The sequence below is a fragment of the Natator depressus genome, chromosome 2, assembly GCF_965152275.1.
Source record: "Natator depressus isolate rNatDep1 chromosome 2, rNatDep2.hap1, whole genome shotgun sequence".
NCBI classification, from domain to species: Eukaryota; Metazoa; Chordata; order Testudines; family Cheloniidae; genus Natator; species Natator depressus.
Genome location: NC_134235.1, coordinates 105,873,636 through 105,894,269, shown reverse-complemented (window position 1 = coordinate 105,894,269; position 20,634 = coordinate 105,873,636). Strand labels below are relative to the sequence as shown.

At 42.3% G+C, this 20,634-nt stretch overlaps 1 protein-coding gene across 3 annotated transcripts in view; it reads left to right on the top strand.

Annotated features, from left to right (window-relative positions):
• Nucleotides 1-20,634, top strand: part of E2F3 (E2F transcription factor 3) — a 55,709-nt gene that overhangs the window by 18,708 nt on the left and 16,367 nt on the right. The gene's annotated exons all lie outside the window — the stretch shown is intronic.

The window sequence follows — 20,634 nt, the reverse complement described above, 5'->3', positions numbered from 1 at the left end:
CTATCGAGAGACCTCTCTGGTATCCCGAGTTTCCTGCTGCCCTGTGAAGTCCTGAAGTTCCCAAATAAGTGTTTCTAGTGGCATACGGTTTGCAAGGCCTCAATGGGCAGCCAGAAGATAGACATTCTTTTACGCACCATGTATGGGATACTCAGACCCTTTTTTAAAGAGTTTGTGGATGGTTCTTTGCCAAGAAATGTTCAAGGACAAAGTTTTGTGATTCATATCTGGGAGTGAGAGAACAAGGACGTTTGACTTAATATCACATGACTTTCTGGATAAAACATTAGCACTACACTATCAGTAGAGCATACATTAAATAGATTCAGAACTGGAAGCTGACATTTTTCAAAGTAGTTGTCAGTAGGCACCATCACTGAATCAGGGTGTTCTGCAGGGATGGGTTGTAGGCACATGGCTATTCAAGATTTTCATCAATGATCTGTAAGTAAACATAAAGTCACTGCTGATAAAATTTGTGGATGACACAAAAGTTGGCAATGCAGTAAATAATCAGGATAAGGCAGTCATACAGAGTGATTTGGATTGCTTGGTAAACTGGGCAGCCAAATGCCAAACTACACCGCTAGAAACAAGGAATGCAGGTCATACCTAAAAAATGGGGGATTGTATCTTGCAAAGCAGGGACTCTGAGAAGGATTAAGGAGTCATAGTGGACAAGCAACTGAACATTAGCTCCCAGTGCGAAGCTGTGGCAGAACAGGATAATGCTTGGATCCGCGAATGTGTAAACGGGGAATAGGGAGTGGGGAGGTGATTTTTACCTCCGCATATTTACTCCTGGAAGAATTCTGTGCCAAAAAATTAAAAATTCTGCACACAATATTTGAAAATTCTTCATATTTTAATTGTCAAAATAACCCTATATAATCATACCAGTTTCAATTAGTGTGGTAATTTATTTCAAAATACCTGTCAGCCACTATGTCTGTAACAATACAGACACAAAAAATTCCCCCATGAGTACAGAGTTAAAGAAACCCCTACAATAACGCTGTTCCTGTTTCTCTGCCCCCTCCCCTCCAGAGCCCAGCTGAGGGGTGTCCCCCCAGCCCAGATACCTGCATTGCGTACCCCCCCAGACTCTACCTGTGGGGGGCCCCCCTTCACCCTCTCCCACCCAGAGCCCAGCCACGGGGCACCCCCCAAGCCCAGACATCTGCACCCTCTACTCCCTAGAGCCCAGGGATCCAGAGGGAGAAAACAGCCAGATGCCAGGTCCTGGGCTTGTATGGTGTTTCCTACACACTGTCTCCTTCCTTCAAGGTGTGCCAGGAACTGCTGCTGCTGGGAACGTTCCAGCTCTCTCCACCTGCCAGTGTCTTCTATCTGTGAGCTGGGGAGCTGGGCTCTGCCAGGTCTAGTGTCCCCTAGTTGCGGCCAGCAGCTCTGCAGTCCATTTGCGGGGGGAAGGAAGGGGGAGGAAATTCTGTGCAGAACATTAATTCTGTGCAAATACATTGCACAGTGGTGCAGAATTCCCCCAGGAGTAACATATTGCATTCATGAGACTGATACTGAAATATTCTGTGCAATTCTGGGTGTCAACATTTAAAAAAGGATATTGAGACATTGGGGAAGATGCAGAAAGGAGCCACAGAAATGGGTTGGAGAACATACTTTGAACTCTGAGTCTCTGACCATAATCTGTTTAGTTTAGCAAAAAGAAGACTGAGAAGTGACTAGATCACAGTATATAAGTAACTTCACAGGGAGAAAATACTGTGTACTAAATGGCTCTTTAATTTAGCGGAGAACGGTATTACAAGAACCAGTGGCTAGAAGCTGAAGCCAGACAAATTCAAATTAGAAATTAGGCATAAGAACGGCCATACTGGGGCAGACCAAAGGTCCATCTAGCTCAGTATCCTGTCTTCTGACAGTGGCCAATGCCAGGTGCCCGAGAGGGAATGAACAGAACAGGCAATCATCAAGTGATACATTCCTTGTCGCCCATTCCCAGCTTCTGGCAAATGGAGGCTAGGGACACCATCCCTGCCCATCCTGGCTCATAGCCATTGATGGATCTATCCTCCATGAATTTATCTAGTTCTTTTTTGAATCCTGCTATAGTCTTGGTCTTCACAACATCTTCTGGCAAGGAGTTCCACAGGCAAGGACTGTGCGTTGTGTGAAAAAATACTTCCTTTTGTTTGTTTTAAACCTGCTGCCTTTTAATTTGTTTTGGTGACCCCTAGTTCTTGTGTTATAACAAGTGTTATAATAACACTTCCTTATTTACTTTCTCCACACCAGTCATGATTTTATAGACCTCTATCGTATGCCCCCTTAGTCGTCTTTTTTCCAAGCTGAAAAGTCCCAGTCTTATTAATCTCTCCTCATACGGCAGGCGTTCCATACCCCTAATCATTTTTGTTGCCCTTTTCTGAACCTCTTCCAATTCCAGTATATCTTTTTTGAGATGGAGTGACCGTATCTGCATGCAGTATTCAAGATGTGGGTGTACCATGGATTTATATAGAGGCAATATATTTTCTGTCTTATTATTTATCCCTTTCTTAATGATTCCCAACATTCTGTTCGCTTTTTTGACTGCCGCTGCTCATTGAGTGGATGTTTTCAGAGAATTATCCACAATGACTGTAAGATCTCTTTCTTGAGTGGTCACCCAGTTTTGAGAGATCCTTTTGTAGTTCTTCGCAGTCTATTTGGGACTTAACTATTTTGAGTAGTTTTGTATCATCTGCAACAATTTTTAGTGGTGAGAATGATTAACCACTGGGGGACACGCTCAAGGGAAGTGATGGATTCTCCATGTCTTGATGTCTTCAAATCAAGACTGGATGCCTTTCTGAAAGATACGCTTTAGCCAAACACAACTTACTGGGCTCAATACATGGGTAACTGCGTGAAATGTAATGGCCTGTGAGATACAGGAGGTCCACCTAAACTCATGATGGTGGGGTGGGGGGAAAGGACAGACTCATTTCCTTGAAAAATGTAGGCTGATAGGAGTGACCCATTTTCAGGCTTACCTATGCAATGATCTGGATTCAAAGCACCAACCGTAATTGCCAAGAAAAAAAAGAATAAACATTCTTACCATTCAAGTTAGCATTTCAGAAAAGAGACACGGTGCCCAGTTTAGAAATAAGTATTAGAGAACATAGAAAGTGGGTTGATTTGATTTTTCTGGGTCTGAGTCATTTTCTGAGTTGTCCTTGCTAATTCTGATGTGAATCTAGTAAGTGTTCTGCTTCATCTTTACAGAAGGAGTAATTTTATAAGTATGCTTCCTGGTTCGAAATAAAATGGCCACTTCCAGTTTTCCCCCAAAATGTATGTTCTTTTATGGTGACATCAACCACTTCTGGATATGTCCTGTGAATACGTCCATCCACATCAGTTACTGAGACAGCTCTGTCAATAGGATGCCTGACTATACTCCAGTGTAGCTCACAGTTCTCCAGTCTACCTGCACCTGCTCACTTTCCTCATAAGCTGTCCTGTTGTATTTGTCTAGTTCTTGTCTTGTTACTCTCTCTCCTTTGCTGGGACTACTATAAATCTTGCCATCTGAGCCAAAATACTTATCTTTATTTTGTCAGCATCCTAAAACAGTTCAGCTACTTGCCCTGGATGGTAGAATAAGACTATTGGTTTAGAATGTGCATCATGGTGAAAACTTGGTGTTTTATTTATTCTGTGTGACATCACAAAGGAATAAAAACATCAACAGCTTTGCTCTGTACATGTCATTACAGTGATTTAAGCCAGCTATTGCCAAACTACTCAGTAAAGTAAGGTTACATAGAACAATTACTTATTTTGAAGCAGGAAAAAAGTGTTTAGCCTCTCAAATAACTACCCAAGGGGATTAAGCACATTCTATAAGATCAAGTTAACTTTGTGGTCTAAGAAATCTTCTTATGAATAAATCTGCTGGTTAGCAACATAGTTGTTTTACTGATGACACAAGGTGGATGTGGCTGTCAGCCAAAACTGTCTTCAGGGCCAAAGGTTCTGCTCGCTAGAGTTACTTCTGGTTTTATGTGCTTTAGAGGAAAAACTTTATATTCCCTTATTCCCATCAGCATTAACTTCTAGACTGATGATTGTCAAGCCTGCTCTTAGGCTTATTTTGTGTAAGAGCTTCTCCAAGATATATAAATCATATTTCTCATTTCATAGGCACCAATAATGTATCTTTTGTTTCCCTGGGGTTGATTTTGAGTAGGAGGACTAGGATGGTTGAGTCAGCTCCTTCAAGTTTGTATAGTTTCAAATCTTCCTTAATGTAACACTGTAGTAGTTTTAATTTTTAAAATTGCACCCGCTCAATGATCCAAGAATCATACAGCTCTCTTAGCAAACCCAACTGTACAGTTATTGGAGGTGCAAATTTTGCTTCTTAGTTCTAAGTTGTAATGATATGGCTTTCTTGAGGCAAAATAACCAATTAGAAACTCTGCTATAACTTGTAAAAAACCTTTCCTACAGCAATTGTCTCAACAACCCTCCGCTCTGTCTTCTCCTCTTCTCTAGCTCTGTATTTGAAGTGGGAATCACTCATCTATGCCTAGTCTCCCTCCTGTATGTTTTTGATAAATTGCCCAATGTCCTTTGGAATCTATCATCTTTTTATTACTCTAAATGGATTCAAAGTATCTTTATTACTTTTGTGGAATAGCTGTACATCTTTCTGCTCTTGTGGACGTAGTTGAAGGTGGTATCTCAAAACAAAAAAAACATACTTTTTGAGCTCTGACTTGTGACAGCTATACTGGTTGCACAGGTAGTTAGATATCAGAAAAGGAATTTTTAAAAAAACTTGTCTAATTGGGAGTGCAAGGCCGTGACAAACTCACAGTCTTACCTACAAACAATCAGTGTGCCTCAGGCAATACATTCTCTGGTCACAGCTTTGACAGAGTATTGTATTTTTACTCTTGGCTTTGAGTCTGGAAGTTTGTGACTTCTCTTAAAGAAGAAAACCCCTCCAACTGAGGGCTTGTCTAGACTAAAAAAAACCTTGAACTCATGTTAACCACATCAGTGTTGCTACAATGGTTCAAACCCCTGCACCAGTGCAAAATGGAACTGGTTGCACAGTGGCTTACCCTGGCAATGTAAATTGCACTGATGCAGGCCCTGTCTTGCACCATTGTAGTGCATCTACAGTGTGTTTACCCTAGTGTAGCTACAAGAGTGCAAAAGACCCAGGTGACAGGGCCATATGTCTTGTAAGTATCAAATGTTGCTACTTCCATCTGTTTAAGTTTTCTGACTTCTACGATGTTACACCCCAGGCAATAGCCAGCAAGCTAGTGACTATCTTTCCTGAGAGTTCTGCTAATGTGGTTAAGCGAAGTCACAAAGGGACAAATTCCTGCCATCAGACTTGAGTGCCTGACCCACCAACTGACTTCAGTAGGAGTTGTGGGTTTATATCATTGGCCAACCAGTCCTCCATGACCGCCCACCATCTTCACAGAATTCCCCTGCATCAGAGGATCGCCATCCTAGTAGAAAGTTTTGTAGGCAAGTGTGGGATGGGTTTTTAAAAAAACTACTCTTAACAGAGTTGTGCTAATTTCTATTCATTTAGATCGAAGTCACATAGTGAAACAGATGGCGTTCACAAATTCATTTTGAGTTCACAAGTCCAAGAGGTAAAAATAAACTCACAGACCACTGTTTTGAAAAGGACTACTTCATGATTACAATTATTTTCTTGGGACAAAACTAGATTAAAATTATGAAGTTAGTTTCCCATTATGAAAGGGTGGAAATGTCGGTTGATGATGAATTTTTAAATGAAACATTGCAAGTAGTTGTTAGCCAATTGAGGCAATAGATACCACGTCCATAAAATGCGTAAATTAGTTTAACTATCACTTTCATATTTGGTTAACTTTTTATGTAATTGCGTGGGTTAAATTTAAAGCTAAACTATATCTTGCTTTGATAGTTACATATCTCTAGAGTACTCAAATAAACTGCACCCAGTTTTTTTCATCATGCCATCTAATTGAAAGTTCACAGGTAGGGCATGTTTGTTTCAGGGTTGATTCATGGTGACACATTTTTTATATTAATTACATTTGACACTCCTGAACTACTTCTGGAGGTAGCCATCTTTCTAAAGCGGTGTAATTTGGCAATTGCAGTGTGGGAGCTAAAAAAAAGATACACATTGCTTCGATATTGGCTCACCTGTTGGAAGAAAAACTTTAATGTTAGCCAATTCCAGCATGCTTTGTGATTTAACAGCGTCCTAGGCTTAGCTCTGCCTACCAGTCATCTACAGGAGCTTTGTATCATACGTTATGTCTATGGTGCATTGTAAACCTGAGCTCAGACTCCGGTTTGAGCCCAACTGCCCCCCTACTGTCCACACACACACACCTGTCTGGCTCAGGTCCTAGGATACACCTGGGGCATTGGGTCTGAGCCTGAGTTCCACTGAAACTCTTGTCTAAGCCTTGTCATTTTTCAGTGTGGATCATAGGGGCTGGAACTACAGGTGTGGGGGTGCTGCTCCACCGCTTGGCTTGAAGTGGTTTCCATTATATACAGGGTTTATAGTTTGGTTCAATGGCTCTCAGAACCCCCACTATAAAAATTGTTCCAGCACCCCTGGTGCAGATGCAGCTCAAGATGTAGACCCCAGTCAGAAGGTCTGCATAGTTCTGTTTCCACTTGTTAGCACGGTTGTGAGACCTGGGTCCAGCAATTGTAAGCCCATGTTTACAATGCAGTGTAGATGCTTAACTATAGGCTTGGGAAAACTGAGTCCACAAGCCCGGGTCCCACAGATCTGGGTTTACAATGCAGTGTAGACAGACCCATACTGGCCAATGGTCTTGGCTTTGCACTAGGGAATCCTGGGATACTGATACAGCCTTCAGGGAACAGCTGACCACACAGCTTCCCTCCTCCTTCCCAAATTGTCTCCCTGAATTCTTGTTGCCCCGCCCTCAACAATGGTTCATGGGGAGTGGAAAGAGAATGAGTAGTGCTGCTTTTTCCTCTCCCACCAGTAACCCAAGGTTTCTCAGCAAGGTGCTGGTTGGTGGCGTCTCCCCTTCTTTATCAGCCTTGCTATTCTGTGTTGATCAACTTTCTGAAAGCTCTGTCTCTAAGGCTCCCACCTTAATGGTGTCAAACATGATTTCATTGTCAGCAAGATTGGCAATAGAACTAGGCTAATATAGCAGTTGTAGCATTGAACCATTTTCATGATTATCCAGGATGACACCTGCTTCTCACCTTGGGCTGTTAGATAGTTGAGAACTGTGTGCAGCTTCCTGAAAACCAATTTTCAAATTTCAACACAGAGTGCTAACTGAAGTCTTTACACTTAGTACAGTGGAGTACCAGGGCTTCCTGTAAGAAATTAATTGTAACCCATTCTGTGGGGAAAAAAATGCAGTAGAAAACAGACTTCAGATAATTCATTTCCCGTGCAGCATAGGGTAAGTCCTATATGTGGGCCTGAAGCATTACTAGTACTTTGGTTTATTTATTGCATAACCACAGACTGATAAGCTACATTGTCCCTCTTATTCTAGTGCTAATAATATTTTAATTGTTTATTACATACCTGCAATACAAGAAGGTACAATATACATTTTAGTAGTTACTAAGGCCTGGTGTACACTAGAAAATTAGGTCAGTTTATCTACCTCTGTCAGGGGTATGAAAAATCCACAACCCTGAGCGATGTAGTTAAGCTGATCTAACTAGTCAATGGAAGAACTCTTCCATCAGGTTAGCTGCCACCTCTTGGGGACATTGATTACCTATCCCGATGAGAGAAACTCTTCCATCAGCATAGGTTGTGTCTACACTGAAGCTCTGCAGCGGTGCAGCTGTGCCACTGTAGTTTTAAGTGTAGACAAGGCTTAATATAATCTAGCATGTTGGGGCAGAGCTTGCTCCCCTGGGCATCAGGAAGACCCATAAGCCAAAAAGTGGTTGACTTCCGATGAGTTTTCTGGCTACCTAAATGTTTGAGCTCTAGTAGTTGGCATGATCATGGGTGTTAAACTAAGGGAGAGAGACAGCTAAAAGAAGAGGGAGCCGTGCTGGTGCTTTGCGGGGGTGGGGAGTGTTGGTGGGGCTGGCAGGCTCCCTACCCAGTTCCATGCCTCCCCGGAAGTGGCGACATCCCTCAGCTCCTAGGTGGAGGCGTGGTCACGCAGCTCTGCGCACTGCCTTCTCCCTGAGTACCAGCTCCCATTGGCCGGGAACTGCGGCAGCGCACAGAACCCCCTGGCCACGCCTCCCCCTAGCAGCCGAGGGATGTCGCCGCTCCCGGGGAGCCCCCCTGAGATAAGCACCACCCAGAGCCCTCACCCCCTCCTGTACCCCAGTCCTGAGCCACCCACCCAAACTCCTGCTGCTGCTGGGATGGGGGTGGGAGGTGGGGCGGGGGGGCAGTGACCGCTGCAGAAGTCACGGAAAGTCATGAAATCCGTGACTTCCATGACAAACTCACAGCCTTACTCATGAGGCAGGAGAATTGGAAGTGAGAGAAGCTGGTATTGGGGGGGTTTCTGGAGCTCCCATCCTTTCCTGCGAGCAGCAGTGTCCCATACAGGAAAATAGTTACCCCAATAGAAACAAAGGATAGTTCTAGGTGCACATACCAGCTGACAGTACTGCAATCTAGGCAGTGCATTATGCTGGAAATCCAGGGCACATTAGTAGCCTCAGATTACAGAACTATCCAAGAAAATCACCAATTATAGGTCTAAAGTAAATGTAATCTTTTTAACATTCTTCACTACTATATTTCCATTTTAGTTTGCATACTATTCATCCATATTAAAAAAACTAAAATTCCTTTTTAGGCTGTCTTATGATGTGAAAAGTATACACTACCACATCAGGTTGAGATGCATATTGTCAATCTACAACAGAGATGATTACTGTAACTTCCTAGATATGACCAATCTGTATTGTATTGTAACAACTGTTTGACAGGTGGTCCTATCTGAAGCTAACTTGTTCACTACTTTAGCGACTATGAAATGGAATTGTGAGGTTCTATGGTTCTGGAGATAATCATACCAGACTTACTCATCTTGAAAGTATAAAGTTTTTTCGGATAGCCACCTCTGTAAATTCAACTTGGGAACCGAATGCCATTGTTGGGTTCTTCTGGCATATGCCTCGTTGCCATGAAGATTCTTTAACTGAAATTTAGGATAAAATTTTCAAACCTGTGTGCCAGAATTAGATGCCTAATTCCATATTTAGGCACCTACGGGCAGGTCTACGCTACAGCCAGGATCGATGCTCTGAGATTGATCCACCGGTGATCGATTTAGTAGGTCTAGTAAAGACCCGCCAAATCAACTGCAGATTGCTCTCCAGTCGACCCCTGTACTCAACCCCCGAAGAGAAGAGTAAGATAAGTAGACAGGAGATTTTCTCCCGTCGATCCCCCGCGGTGTAGACTCCGCAGTAACTCGACCTAAGGTACATTGACTCCAGCTACGTCATTTACGTAGCTGGAGTCACATAGCGTAGGTCGACTTACTGTGGTAGTGTAGACATAGCCTAAGTCGCCTCATTATCAGAGGTATTGTACAACCTTAGTTACTACTGATTTCTAAGATAATTACAGGTGTTAAAATTATGAAAATCAGGCCATTTTATCAGTGTAACTGCATGGATTTTTAGCTATATGAGGGCAACTGAAGATGGGCTGCAGCTGCTCAGTGTGGAATGTATACCAGTGTATCTTAATTTGATAAATTACCTGTGGTGCCTGTATATGGAATTTGGAGTCTAATTTAGGCACACATGTTTGAAAACTTTGGCCTGAATTAACAGTTCCTTATACACAAGCTACAAAAGAATTCAGTTCAATCCGCCACAGCTGTAGTGACTCTGCAGTGTCAAAAGTAACTGATTGTTGTGAGAAATAAGCAAACGGCTCGGTCAGTACACAAAGGAGTTGTTGGAAGAGCCATTTTTATGGAGTCATGTCTCTGACCACAGTTTTACTTTGAAACACTCAGTTTTGTTTTCTCTTATTACTGAATGTATATTACTGAATGCATCAAAAGGTCTTGACAATTTTGTAAGCTGTATCTCTCTCAAAATATTTATCTTTAAATGCCTAGTGTTTGTCATTAAAACTGTCTGGCAAAACAGGTAGTTTGACTAATGTGTAATGATTTTAGCCTGGCTAGAGATCTGCCCTGTCTTACAAGGCATTTAATTTTGAAGGCACTCATTTTCTGTGGTTACCAGAAATAACACTGACTCATGCTCATTTTCATGGCTGGACTACCTGCAAACCTTCATTATCAATATGTGATCTTTTTCCTAACTGAAGTGCCGTTTGCAGCTCCTTCCTTAAAATAACTGTATCTAGCAAATGTTTGGTAAATATTCCTTTCTCCGTATGCAATTCCTGCATAGACTCTAAACAGATATATTTCAGGACAAACAATTTAGTTTATGGAGTTTCGTGTGAAAACGATTGAGAAGTATCCCAGCCAATTACATTTTACTTTCTACTTTTCTCATGATCCGTCTTTCTTACATTATCAGAATTGAAATGAAGGATAGCATGGTACCATTTATTTGTTGTACCTGTGACTGTACCTAAACTTGTGATTGTACATGGACCATTGAGAGAAACCCTTTCTGTAGGAGAATTGAAATAAAAATGACCTCTTCCTTCCAAGAGCTTGGAGTGTGAGATTTCAGATTTGTCTCATACCTACGGAACAGAGGCCAATACAAAATATGGAGCCACCACTCAAAGTTCAAAGGCAGTAACTTGGTAGTCTTCTCTTGTCTCTCCACTAGCCCCGCAATATCTTTAACAGTTTTCCATTGAGCTTTGCTCATATTGGTTGAACTGTATAGCTGATGGATCACCTTAACTTCTACTGGCGAAGGCTCCTTTCTCTCTCCCACCTCCCAGTGAACTCCTAAACACCCTGGGCCACTTACATATGTCACTTCTGCTTTTGTCTGTTAAATCAATTTTGCTGTCTGTGGTAGTGGTGGTCCTGCCTTTGTACAGGCTCTATTCTAGCCTGAAAGCTCTATTCTAAGCCCTCTGTTCCCTCTATCTTTTCCGCCGCTGCATCTCTGCCCCCCATTTTATTTTCCTCTGTCCTCTTATTTGTTTTATGATGCTGTCTAGCTCCAACTTTTCTGTCTTGTCTTTCTCAGTTGCAAGGTGAGCAAGGTCATTCAGCTGTGACTGTGATAGTGTTGAAGGCATGTAGTTTTTGACATGTCTTAAGGAGTTCATTGCAATTCAGCACTAGCCACCTCAATTGGTATGATAGAGAAAGAGTTGACACAACCTTCCATTTCTAATAAAACATCCTCAAAAGTACTTGACACTAAGAAATTCAAGTAGCTCTGGACTCCGAGTGGCAAACTGCCGCACCTCTATGTCCTTTGCAAAACAATACATCTTGAAAGACATCATCTCGTGAACCAAGTCTAAAGAAAATTTTTTATTTTCCGATGAGTTTAAGGACTTTCCCCTTTGGCTCTTGTAAAGTTATATTTTTAAGTTGGCTAGGATGGAGGAAACCAAATAGAGTAGATACCTCCTGGAATCCCTCTCATAAAACTGAATCCTGAAAAGTGACTAATCAGATGGGAACTTCAAAGGTACTTCAGCAGGAAGACTGCTTTGACCTGCTTCATTGTTGACCTGCTCATCTAGAGGGCCTTTGGTTTTGCTCCTTTCAAATTCATCTATCGTGTCCTTGAGGTTTTTTCGTTTTAAGCTCATCTTTGGCATCTCTGGCTTTCTCTTGAAATACCATCGGCTACTACTACTGGTACAACTTTAGTGGTATGCACAAATCATTTTCCTGACTTCAGTGTGAGTCTGTCACTGTTTGCTGAACCCAGGTGCAGTTCTTGACTTTATGCCAGACTTCAGGATTTGATCAGGAAGTTTACAGAATGATAGCTTCTGCTGCTTAGACTCTTTGGAATAGTTAGTTAATAACAATCTTTTTCTTTTCATTTTCTAAAACCAGACTTGCATTTGTGTTTATGGTTTTCATTTTCAAATACCTTCCAGTATGAGAATAACTAAGTTGGAAGTATAGGCCTAAATAAAGTGTATTTTTGTGCTGCTGAATTTTATCCTTCAGCTGTGAGGGTAATCGTAAAAAGGTTGGGTTTTTTTTTCCTGTGCAGAATCTAGTAGAGCTAGGCAGAACTAGAGTGGGGTGGGCTGAGGAGAAGAGCAGGCAGATACCTATCTCGGTGTTCCAGAGCACGAGGAGGCTATGGAAACAAACTACTTTTCCCAATAGCAGCCCCAGCAGTGCTGGAACATGCCCAGTGGCTATGGCCCCTGCAGGATGGGGTAGGAAACTTCCATACCTACCAGACACTGGGCTGGGCATGCTCAAATGCTGTGCGATTTTGCAAAGGCACTGCAGGACAGGTGCGTGTGGGTCCCCTGAAACTCCTACAGAAATGGGGGCTGATGGCCAAGGGTGGTGTTAGACACATGCAGCCTATGCAATTGCATCAACCCTGAGGCAGCGAGGGGACCCCTTGCCATGGTGACTGACTCAGTTACTGGCTTTCAAGGAGGCTGGGAGTGGAGAGGGGTAAGCTGGGAATAGGATTTGGTAAGGGAAATGGGGAGTGGAATAGAAACCAGTTGGTTGGGGGTAACAGATGACAGGGATTCAATGAGGTGGGGCCCCAGAATCAAGTGGGGGAGGAGATGGCAGTAGCAGAGGAATAGCTGGAGCTGCAGTTGAAGGGCCCATGAACTTTGGAGGGCCCATGAACTTTGGAGGGCCCCTGCAGGCTCGGAGCTGCTCAGACACACAATGGCTGCTGCCACCAATGTTTGCAGCCTGCTGCAGTGCACTGGCCCCCCCGTTCACGTTTGAATTTGCCCGGAAGTGGGGGTCTCCAAAACAGTGGTTCTGCCATGAATTCTGATGAGTGAGACAGCCATTGGCAGAGCTTCCATTTAGGTCAGAGGCCACTTCTCCCCTCCCACTGCCCAGGCATATTCCAATGCGGGCAGCAGGAATATGCCTGGGCAGTGGGAGGGGAGAAGGGGGACGGATAGCTCAGTGGTTTGAGCGTTGGCATGCTAAACCCAGGGTTGTGAGTTCAATCCTTGAGGGGGCCATTTGAGATCTGGGGCAAAAATTGGGGATTGGCCGTGCTTTGAGCAGGGGGTTGGAATAAATGACCTTCTGAGGTCCCTTCCAACCCTGATATTCTATGATCTATTCTATGAATCGGTGCCCTACTCTTCCTGGCAACTCTGACTCTAGCTTCGGTGGCAGCAGCAGAGATGGTTCGCTGCTCTGCCTCCCGCAACAGCAGTTCTGACTTCAGCGGGAACAGTGGTGATGGCTCTAGTGACAGCAGCAATCGTGCAGGGCCTGGGCCAAAGAGAGCAGAAGCCACGGCCTGGAGCTTGGCTGGGAGGAGTGAGTTTATTTGAATGTGGGGCACTCAGGGGAGCCCATAAATAAAACCTACCCAAGAGCCCATCTTTTTGTTCTTCAGCCACTGGGAGAAGATGGCAGGGCTGTGCGTGGGAACCAGAAGGAACCCAAGTCAGCATTTGCTGACCCTGGTGACTGTTAAATTTGCCACTGCCCGATAGCTCTTGTTGAATCACTGTCTTCTGTTTCTCTTCCCATCAACCAACTAGCTTCTGTTCCACTCCCCATTTCCCTTGCCAAGTCCTATTCTCAGCCTACACTCCCAGCTCCCAGCCTTCTTGCCCAGCAAGTTCCAGTATCTCTCCCTGCATCTGTCTCACCACACTCCTTGTCCTAGTCTACTCCTTTCCCTCTCCTTAATCTGGCTTTTGTCCCTTTTCCGATCGCATCAGACTACTAATTTGCTGTCAAACTCGGGGGATGTATCTAGTGGGGTTTCGCAGGAGTCTGTCCTGAGTTCACTACTATTCAATATTTTCATTAAGGACTTGGGTAATGGAAGGGACAGTATGCTTATAAAATTTGCACATGACACCAAACTGGGAGGGGTTGCTCCACTTTAGAGGACAGGATTAGATTTAAAAATGACCTTGGCAAATTGGAGAATTGGACTGAAATCAACAAGATGAAATTCAGTAAAGACCAGTCTAAAGTGTTACACGTAGGAAGTGCACAACTACAAAATGGGGAATAACTGGCTAGGCAGTTCTACTACTGAAAAGGATGTGGGGGTTATAATGGTTCACAAAATGAGTCAGTAATGTGATGCAGTTGCTAAAAAGGCAAATAACATTCTGGGTTGAATTAACAAGACTTTCATATGTAAGACACAGGAAGTAATTGCCCCACTCTACTCAGCACTGGCAAGGCCTCTGCTGGAATATGGTTCCAGTTCTGAGCACCACACTTGGAAGACAGATTTGGACAAATTGGAGAGAATCCAGAGGAGAGCAACAAAAGTGAAAAAAGGTTCAGAAAACCTGGTCTATGAGGAAAGGTCAAAACACTTGTCATATCTAGTCTTGAGAAAAGATGCAGGGGGTAGGGACCTGATAAAGAGGATGGTGATCAGTTGTTCTCCATGTCCACTGGAGGTCGAACAAGAAATAATTTGCAGCAAGAGGGATTAAGGTTAGCCATTTGGAAAATGTTCTAAGTATAAGGATAGTTAAGCACTGGAATAGGCTTTCAGGGGAAGTTGTGGAATCCCCATCTTTGGAGGTGTTTAAGAACAGGTTGGACAAACACCTGTCATGGATGGTCTGGATATACTTGGTTCTGCCTCAGTGCAAGGGGCTGTTGTAGATAACCTCTCAAGGTCCCTTCCAGCCCTATGTCTGCATGATTCTATTCTATATGATTCTATATTTTCTTGTCCATGCTGCCTGAGTGCCAGTAGTCACTGAAAGCAAAGGAAAGACAAGCTCCCTGCTTTCCGTTCTGATGTCCAGGCTGGAGCAGCAGTTACAGGGAAAATACTTCTGAGCCCTTGTAGCCCTAGGCTGGAGTGTGCTCAGTTGCTCTGTGGGGATGGTATGTGTGCAATACAGGTATATGCAGGAACTGTGAGGGGATGGAGCATGCTCAGTGAGGGAATGTAGCTGCTAAAATCTGAAGTCTGTACTTAATGTATGTGAACTGCAGTTTTTCAGAGGTTTATAACTTGGCCAAATTTGGGTGGATTTTCAGAGGGATGGCAAAAGGCACATCCCTGACAGAAAGACCATGCCCCTGCCAAATTTCATGTCCCTGCTTGAAAGCATGGGGGCATTAGAGCGTGTCTCTCTCTCTCTCTCTCTCTCTCTTTTTTTTTTAAATTTTTTTATTTAACATGGGCAAAACATATTTTTCCTTAGCCTAATTCTTGGTAAAGGCTAAATTGTTTTGGCTGAAATTTTCCAAAACAATCCAGCCTTAGGCAGAAATCCCACATGTAAAATTTCAGAGCAAATGGCTAAAATTTGGCAAAGTTATAAATAACTGAAAAGGGGGGCTAATAATGGAAGTGTAAGGCAATTTTAATAATAGATGGTATTTGTGGGCCTGGCTATAATCTGCAGCATGGCACTAGAAATGTATCTTTCAGCTCAGAGTGCTCCTTGTTTTTTTACTTTAGATGTATTACTGTACTTGATTTCTGTCCCCAGTGGATGCTGCTACTTTGTTTGCTTTTTTTTAAAAAAAGGGGGGGGGTAATTCCCCTTGCTCTGCCAGAGGCAGCACAGGCCCTTTCACGTATATTAATGCAGTAATATAACTATAACTAAATCCCTGTAATTCATTCTGGTGGATCTTTTTATGATAGAACTCCATGTAATTTCATCTCCTAATGCCCTATTTCTTTCTGATTGGATCTGATGATGTTTTGGAAGGGCTCCACTGATCATTCAGGAACCCCACAGTGTGATAAATCTCAGTACTACCATGAGCCATGGCGGGGCCGGGGGTGGGAGGGATCATTTTACTTGTTTTTGAAAAAAAAGGATACAACCTTAATCTAGCAGCTCTTCGTGTCCGTTCCCAACCTTAAAAGACCACTATGATGATAGTAACATCTGGAGTTTCTTTACCTAGCATCTTTCATCAGTTCTTTAACATTTCTTCATGTATTTTAATAATAAAATAAAGTATTTTAAGAATATCTAATATAGCAGTACCTCTTCGTGCTTTCCATTTGACTGTCTCAAAGTACCTGCAAAGCAAGCATGAATGATTTAGGGATGTCCGCATCCCTGTGTTATCTTCATTTTACAGATTGGGGAACAAGCATAAATATTAAGTAATTGTGCAGTGTCACAAATGGAAATCTGTGGTAGAGCTGGGAATAGACCCCAGTGTAGAGATGCAAGTACTGTAGAATGAATATCTGTTGAATTTCTCTCCTGTGTGTTTGAACCACTCCTTAACAAGGACATCAGGGATCCAAATGTCTGTCTTTAACTCTATTCTCCACCACTTCAATTAATTTCCCTTGATTTAATATATGCAGTTGCATCAAGTCTTCCTTGCTTTCACTAGGATTCCTAGGGTGTTTCTTTGGGCTCCTGTACAACTTAAGTAGCACTCTATATACCTTACGTAAGCATCTATCAAAGCTGAAGACTTACTGACCAACTTTCAGAGGCTGATTCCTTTTTCCAAACAAGCAGTCTTTAGTTTATTTGCAGATGGATTAATAAGGTAATAAATCTACCTGGCTCTAACTGTGGCTGCAAACTGCTGCTTCAAAAAGAGAGGCCTGACTTAAAAAATAAAAATCTGTTCCCTCCATGTTTTTAGCAGGTCTATCCTATACTGGTTTCTCTGCACGCATGTCTCTTGGGAGAGTTCTCTTCAATAATACTGCTCAAAGAAGCTGACCAGGGTAGACATTTTATTGTTATCAGACTGAGATCTGATAAAATTGTGGCTGCTTTTTTACGCTCTGTCAATAGGAAAACTTCTGAGTTAAAAATTGGCCTACACTGAATTAGTAAGAAAGAAATTGGAAAAGCCTATATGAAAAACAGTGCAAGAGTATGCGTTTAGTATGATCTTGAAGGAAAACTGCCTTTTTCTAATTAGTCAAATATTATCTCCTTCACTTCTAAAACAAAGGGCACAATTCTCGTCCCTTGCACAAAACCCAAGTATACAAGTTTTGTATGGAGGACGGCAGAAACAGTGTGTCCTCTGCCCCACTAAAGCTGAAGCGAAGGGTAGCTCTGGCCAGCTATGTATTGCTGGTCTTTGTAGTTTGTGAAGTAATGTAACTTCTTTACCAGAACTCCCTTCAATACAGCTTGAGGGAGCCCTGCCCCACAGCATGTACAATAGTGTACAGTGGGGCCAGTGTTTTGTACACATTCTCTTCTTGGCCTGTCCCTTCTTGTAGTGGAACCATAGAGGTTCCAGTGCTCTGTGGACCTTGAATGCCCATGAAAGGATGGCAGAATTTGCCTGTTAACCGGATGAGACACAAAAACAGTTAAGTTTATTTAATTACAAAAAGGAGGTTTTAAGTGAGTACAAGTATAAGGTATGAAAGTCAGAAATGGTTACAAGAAAAATAAGGATAAAACACTTTGTAGCTAAAACTTAACAAACTAGACTTGGTTCAAAGTCCGATCCTTACCAAAGGTTCCCAGCAACATGGACGACCAAATTCTCAGGTCAGGATCTCCACCCAGAGTCAAAGGGCTGGTTTCTTTGTTGTCTTAGGCGAAACAGAGAGAGACTGACGTGTTTTTGGCCCTCACTTTTGTAGTCCAGTCACCCTTTTAAATGCATTTTCCGGAGGGTTACTCCTCGATAAAGTTAATTCCAGCTGTGAAGAAGGAGGCATGGAGTCTCTCGGTGAAAGGTTCCATGTTGTTGTTTGCTAAAATGCAGATCTATCTGTTTCTGCCCCTCTCTTTTGCCAAAGATTGGCCACTTGACTAGTGATTGCCAATTAACTTTAACACCTGACTAGAGGCACCAGCTTGTCCTTTGTTGTTGAGAAATCGGTTTAACTGCTCCCCAGACTTGTCTGGTAAACACATTGTAGTCATAATTTCAGCTCATGTTCATAACTTAATACGCATTTCGTACACACACAACACAAGAATATTGATGATCCATGTGTTAGCTTTTTCATACTTTACAAATGGTATTTTGCACAAAGATTATTACAGTAATACATAGGGTGTGAATATAATGGTGCTTTTGGTCACAATAGGTTTAAATTTTTTTTAGAAAAATAAACAGAAGGGAATCCCTAAATGCTTAAGAAAAATGATTTCTTTTTATATGGGAGCAGCTGAGAGGAATGTCAGACTAATTATTAAAATTGTCTCAAGGTTTCTGATCTAGAAAAATATATGAAGAACCTGATTTTCAAAAGCAACTTCTGAATTAATCTGCCTCAATTGTTGAATGTCAATCTTGAGATTCCTCCAAAGGGCACTTGATTTCAGAAAATGCTGAATACCTATCCTCTGAAAATTAGACTCCTTAAGGGTGTCTCAAGTTGGGGACACAAAATTGAAGGCATCCAAAAACAGTAGTCAGATGAAATGAGCAATGAAACCCTTGGCCTACAGACTTACTACAATAGAGGAAACTGAGAGAACACACTATTTCTACCACTTTTGGATCTTTATCAAATATGGGATATGCAAAAATACTCTTCCCATCTGAAGTGTAATATGTCTGGCTCCCAATTAAAACAGTCTAAAAAGGATTTGCTGAAACTGCTTCTTAAAATACCTATTTACCAAGCTGTTTTACTCTTCTGAATATCCAGAAAATGTTCTTAAATGTCTTATTCCATATCCTAGACAAATCTTTTGTGTTCTCCAAAATAACTCTCTGAAGTCGTATCTGTGCTAATTGCCAGAGATCCATAGTCCTGCTCTGCCTTTGTATACATACAGTCCTATACACTCAGTCTTAATGACACTGACAAGACCATTCAGCTGTTTCAAACACCTCCTGAAAAACACAAACATGCAGTACTACCGGAAGCAGCTAAAAGATGCTGTTTGAATAATCATGGTTGGTACTTAGTCATATAAAGTTCATAGGAGACGGTTGTAGGTTGTTAACAGGCAAGTCCTTAAAAAAAAGCTCCTATTTGCTATATCTTCTTAGATATGCTTATGTAACCCTCCCGGTAGCTATGACCACTACAAATCTGTAAATTGTTTTTCCAAAAATATTTGCGAAATCTGTGGGGCTGGGGAAGGAGAGAGAGGAGGATTAGTTAGCAAATTCATTCCACACAAAACATGTGTTGATGTTTAAAACTATTCAATAATATAATTACGTTATTTCATGAAGTGTTGTCTTTAAAAAAAAAAAAAAAAAAAAAAAAAAATTCTCCCCACCACATATTCCTGAGATCTTTCATTCTTCTCTTAACACAATCCCTGTGGCCTGGTTTTCCTGTATCCTGAAGTGTCTCCCTTTCTCTCCCTGCCTGCCTCCCTCCCTCCCATCCCAGAGTCCTTGGATGAAGAAACAAAAATTTTAAAAAACAAGTGAGTTTTATCTCATTTCTGTGTAATATCTTTGTCAAATCAATCCAGTCACACAGGCTAAAGTCTATTAGCGAGATGTTTCTGTTAACAATGACACTTTAAATGGCCAGGCTTGCATTGCAGAGTTAATGCCCTATTGAGATGAAGAGAGGTAACTAAGGGTATGTCTTCACTACCTGCTGGAATGGTGGGCAGCGATCGATCCAGCGGGGATCGATTTATCGCGTCTAGTCTAGACGTGATTGATCGACCTCCCGAGCGCTCTTCCTTCGACTACTGTACTCCAGCACCGCGAGAGGCGCAGGCAGAGTTTTTGGGGCAGCGGCAGCAGTCAACTCACCACGGTGGAGACACCCTGGTAAGTCGATCTAAGTACGTCGACTTCAGCTATGTTATTCACGTAGCTGAAGTTGCATAACTTAGATCGACACTTCCCCCCCCCCCCCTTCCCCCCACTGTAGACCAGGGCTAGGACTTTTTAGAGAGCTGTTGTTTCAGGATGTCTGGCTGCAGCAGCATAATTTTGTCTGCGCTTGTGAGGAAATGTAGGATAGCTCACTTGCAGTTATGTGATCTGTGAATTAGTCCCCTACCCTCTTAACTCAAAGATAAATATAACTCAGAGCAGCTTGTGAATTGTGGGTCTGTGTTGTGGGGTAAGATGAACCTCTGTGCCTTGACGCTAATGTTAATGAGCCTTAGGTTCACAAAGGGAGTCCAACACAAAGATGTCAGTTATCAAAAAGTAAATACCAATTGAATATATTTAGAGCTCTCTGAGAGAAACCAGTACAGTAATAAAACGCACATATTAAAAAAAACAGAAGAAATATTTCACTGTTTACAGCTCCATACCGGACCGATGTGCTGTCCTGCTTTGGCCCAGAGCAGATCTGACTAGTTCTTTGGTGTTAGATTATTTGTCTGTCTGTTTTAAGTAAATAAAATAAAGTCCTCTGAATCATAAAATCTAGTTGTATTAGCCCCATTTTTCGGAAACAGATATGCAGGCAAATTTTGTTAGAAACGGGTTTTACCTTCCCATTTGTGTGTATTCAAGTTAATGCTCCTTTTATTGTTAGGATAATGAATCAACTATCCCCAGGTCCAATTTCAGTGGCTAATGGCATGACATGGAATTGCTTCCAAAATTAATAGTTCAGGTA